The sequence below is a fragment of the Penaeus monodon genome, chromosome 38 (assembly GCF_015228065.2).
Source record: "Penaeus monodon isolate SGIC_2016 chromosome 38, NSTDA_Pmon_1, whole genome shotgun sequence".
Taxonomy (NCBI): Eukaryota; Metazoa; Arthropoda; class Malacostraca; order Decapoda; family Penaeidae; genus Penaeus; species Penaeus monodon.
In genome coordinates, this window is record NC_051423.1 from 9,131,335 (window position 1) to 9,136,334 (window position 5,000).

Here is a 5,000-nt window from a genome sequence, read left to right on the forward strand (position 1 = left end):
TTGGTACTGAGTTAAACCAAAACCAAAACAAACAAACAAACAAATAAAAACCAAACGAGGTGAATGAAAGCGTTAGAACCACGAATTAAAGGGGTTTCGGTTACGACGATCGAAAATGCGGAAGGGCACGGCGGCGAGTGAGTCTAAGTTAAAACTGAAGGTACAACACAGCAATATCACAACAGAAAACGAGCGATGTTGACGGTGATGAAAAAAAAACAATGAAAATAAGCGGATACAGGACTTCATTCAGGAAGGGGGGGGGTCACAGGAAAACCGAAGAGGACAGGGATAAGTAAGGTTGAATAAGGTTAAGGTCATGCGAGCGCCTGGGAGAGAGCGGACGAAGGGCATCACGATGCTCCATAAATTAATAATAATGAAAAAAATGAGATAAGAATGATGCGAAAAAGAAAATAATGAGAAAAAGAAGAAGTATGAAAAGAGAGACCTATCTCCTCAAATAAATGAACAATGTTGCGGGAAGCATGGCACAACCAAGAGGAAACTGGGTGAGAGGGAAGGATATAAAGTACAATGGGGGAAGGGAGAGGGGATGAGGGAGGGAAGGGAGACAGGGAGAGGGGGAAAGGAGAGGAGAGGAGAACGGAGGGCGAGAGGAGAGAAGGGAGGGGGAGAGGAAAGGAAAGGGGTAGAGAGGGGGGAGGGCGAAGGGGTTCCCACGCCGTCATCTCCTCCTCCTCCTCACCCCGCCCTTCATCCCACCCTCACCCCCACCCCCACACCGTAAAACAAGTTACTCGCGTTCGTAACTTCCTGCGTGAGACCCTGTGACAGACAACCACGTGGACGGCCATGATGCACCGCCCGCTCGCCAGGCTCGTCGGAACCCGCTCTCCCTCTCCCTCTCCCTTGTTTCTCTTTCGCTCACTCTTTCCTTCTCTCTCCCTTTTTCTCGCAATAAGATTCGCTCTCCCTTTTCTTTTCTACCCGTCCCCACTCTCCTTCTCTTTCTCTCCCACTATTTATCTTTTTCTCTCTTACTCCTCCTCCCTCTCTCTTTCTTTCTCTCTCTCTCCCTCCCTCAAACCCGCCAACACGACGGGTTTATTCCTCCTCAAACCCACCAAAAATACCAATAAATCACCAATAAACGAAACAAATCCCCCCCACCCCCCCTCGCAGAACAAAATCCGCGAACGGCGAGTCCGCAAAAGCGAGGCTCGCCGCGTTTTTTGTGCGGCTGGTGTTGAGCGGTCGTTCACCCCAGGTAAAAGAAGGCAGGCTGCAGGCACACTCACCGCTGCTTATCCTCCGACGGACGTATGTGCGTGTGCGTGAGGCGGGAGGGGGGGGGGTGCGTGAGGGGGGGGAGGGTTGCGGGTAGTGTGTGTGTGTGTGTGTGTGTGTGTGTGTGTGTGTGTGTGTGTGTGTGTGTGTGTGTGTGTGTGTGTGTGTGTGTGTGTGTGTTTTGTATGTGCTGGTGTGTCTAATTACAATGAGGAACAGTGCGTTATGCGTGTGTGTCCCTTTATGTGTATGTATTATGTGCACATGCTGTGTTTGTGTCTAATTAACTGGAAACAGCAAGTGACGATACCTCCGCCCCGCGCGCGTGCCGATGTATACGGGAAATGTGTAACAGCGCGAGCACGTTCGTGAGCCCATTGTAAAACAAGCTTTTCTTAAACAGCCTCCCCCTCCCCCCCACAAACAGTCCTCGAGTAACCACACCTGTCACATTGCACCACACCTCCTCCCCTCCCCCTCCCCTCTGCCCCCAACCCCCATCCCCTCGTGTACAACACACCACACCCACGCCAGCTACAGCCCTCCCCCTCCCCTCCCTCCCTCTCTACGTCCTCCTCTAGTCGTCTGCTTCCCCATCTTCCGCCCCCTATACTCCACCCCATTCCTTTTACCGCTAAGCCTCACTCCCTCTCCCCCTCCGTCCCCACTAAAAGCAGCTCCTGAGACACACACACACACACACACACACACACACACACACACACACACACATACACACACACACACACACTGGAACTTCAAGGGCGCACCAGTTACCACCATCACAACTTCAAAAAAAAAGAAAGTAAGAAAATAGAAAAAAATATATATAAGAAGCAGAAAAAATAAGAGAAATATAACAACGAGGGTGACGAATTCCTCCAAAGATCTCACCCAATTTCACCTAACCAAATACCCGATGAATTAAAAAGAAAAAAGAAAAAAAAAAGAAAAAAAAAAAGTTCCGCCATTTGTGCCACTCGAAACAACGGATACTTTGCGGGCGTGTACTCGTTAAGCCTCCTAACCAACGAACAAAAAGAAGAATAACAAGAAGAAGAGATGGAGGAAAAAAGAAGAGAAAAAGGAGAACAACAACATGAATAATGAAATCGGAACGTCGAACAACTAGAGCCAAAAGAAAACAAATAAAGAAAGACAGAAAAGAGAGAGAGAAAAAAAGCGTAAAACCTAAAACACCGCTTTTATCCCGCGCGTTCGACCCGGTAGTGGCAACAGGCAAGATACGACCCTCCGCCGCCGAGCTCGCTGCCAGACGACTACGAAGACTGCGACGACTACGACGACGGCGACGGCGGCGGCGGGGACGGCGGAGGAGGTTGTGGCAGCGGCGAGGAGTTGCCGGATCGCGTAGGGGCCAAAAGGGGTCACCAGCGGCGATCGGCGCAGTCGGACGGCGATCGCACTCTGGCAATCGCACTCCCGCAGGCGAAGCGCACCAATCGCCGCCTTTGCAATCACGGTTCACGAACAGCCAATTAATCTGGGTCAAGCCATTAATTTCGTGAGTCAAAAAAGAGGAAAGGCTGGATAAGGGAAGGGGGGGAGGCCGGATACGGGAGACCTGAAGATACTGTTCTCTTAAATGGGGGGGGGGGGTCCTTTGCATTGGAGCGAGGATGTCGTAACACGTCGCGCATGCATGGGGGTCGCCTCATGGCATAAGCGCCAGTAATTATGAATGGCGACTTTGTGCTCATACGACATCAGAAGTGTTCATTCTCTAGGGGAGGCGGGTGTTCGCATTCTTCATTTGCAAATTGCAAATACAGACCCTGCAAAATCACTCTAACGCACTAAGGGTCATAATTAAACGATCTCTTTACTCACACATTTTTTCTCTCTCTCACACACACACACACACACACACACACACACACACACACACACACACACACACACACACACACACACACACACACACGGGCCCAGGTGGCAACAGCGTGAGCCTGCTTGCCAGCCAGCGACGCTCAAGCAAAGCCTGGACTCATGCCGGCGAGAACTTACCTGGTGCTGGGGTCAGGGAGATGTTTATCAGCCGTAGGACAACAGCAGGTGATATCCACAAGGCGGTCACACTACCTCCGTCACTACACTCACCGTCACTACACTCGACGTCACTACACTCACACTATACACCGAGCACCGTGGGCAGCACCACACTAGTGTATATTATTCCACTATCGCCACCGCCACAGCCACTGCACGCCAAGTTTCGTCAAGTAAAGTCCCCGGGATGGAAAGGGGTTTTGGAGGAATGGGAAGGAGGAGAAGGGGGGGAAGGAGGAGGAGGAGTAGGAAGGAGGGAGGGAAGAGGGGGGGAGGCAGGAGTAAGGAGGGGGGGTAGGGGTGCACGCTACACCACCTCCACCACCGCTACCACCACCACCACCGCCACCACTACTGCCACCACCAGCCACCCACTCTCTCTCCTCCGTACTTCCGCAAGAGCCCAGTCCCGTCTCACTACTACACCGCCATCAACGCTCGCCGCACTGCACTGTGCACTTTTCCCCGTTCCTTCTGACCCTCCGCGCCGCCTGCTCTCGACGCTCGTCCTCCTTAGCTCGTCCTCGGGGGTAACACATCCACCGGGGGAGGGGGGGGAACTATCACTGGGCGCGAGGAGGTTTTAAAAAATCTGGTGTGTCGGCCGCAGAGGCACCGGCGTCGCACACCCACCCTGCACACTCTCTCTCCCTCAACTGGTGACTTCAACGCAGCAGACCCGGGCCGGAACGCGCGAGGCTGTGACGCCGCGCTCCACATACCACACCGCCCGCCCGCCGCCCGCCCGCCCGCTTGCTCGCTCGCCATCCCGCCCGCCGCCCACTCGGCCGCTACACCCTCACAGACTTATCTACATGTCTCGTACTCTTATGCTTACACACTCTGTGTCTTTCCTGTTCTCTTTCTTCCCCTTCCTTTTTCTCTCTTTCTCTCATACACAGATCTACAACCTCGAAGATACCAGCAAGACACAGAATCAAACTCCCCCAAACACAGAATAGCACAAGAAGATATAGCCTTAAACTCGCCCCAAAACAAACTACGGTGAAGCAAATGCCCCACTCCCATAATCAGACAACACAAATACCTCTGTGAGAAAAGAGGCCCTCGGTTACACAAACCCATACACCTGTTCGGAGGCAAAGCAACCGCGCGGGGCAAAACAACGGAAATGATAAAGAAACAATCGAACCAAACACATCCTTAAACACACGAACAAACACAAACACAAACACGAACACATACACACCCTTACACAAACAACAAAAACACGGATTCACATACACACGCACAAACACACACACACACACATCTGACCCACTTTACCGAACAGTCTCAGCAGAGTTAAAGCGCGCAACAAGTTCAACTTGTGTTTTTCTACGACTATTTGAAGGCCGAAAAAGCACACACAAACCCATATGAACAAAATAACCAACAAACAACACAACAACGAACATCATCGAACACATCCGAAACAGTCACACGCTAATCCGGAACAGCGAAAATAGTTCACAACCTGATCTCATTCTCCTACAACTACTAACTCCTCTACATCATCGATTCTACAGTGAAGGGCGTTGACAGGGAGACTCTACGACCGCAATCTACGACAGCCTGACAGACGTTTAAACGCGGGTACTGTAGACCTTAATCCCGACGTCACAAGAAAAAGCTCTCGGGTTGAACGACCTCACGTCAGCGCCGCAGCTAATAAACTC

General features: G+C 51.7%; 1 protein-coding gene across 1 annotated transcript in view; it reads right to left on the bottom strand.

The window, feature by feature from the left end:
• Positions 1-3,982, bottom strand: part of LOC119596589 (uncharacterized protein DDB_G0284459-like) — a 58,943-nt gene extending 54,961 nt beyond the window's left edge. The window contains exon 1 of the mRNA XM_037945909.1: positions 3,280-3,982. The gene's annotated coding sequence lies outside the window, so the exon portion shown is untranslated. The remainder of the gene's footprint in view (positions 1-3,279) is intronic.
• Positions 3,983-5,000: the final 1,018 nt, after the last annotated feature.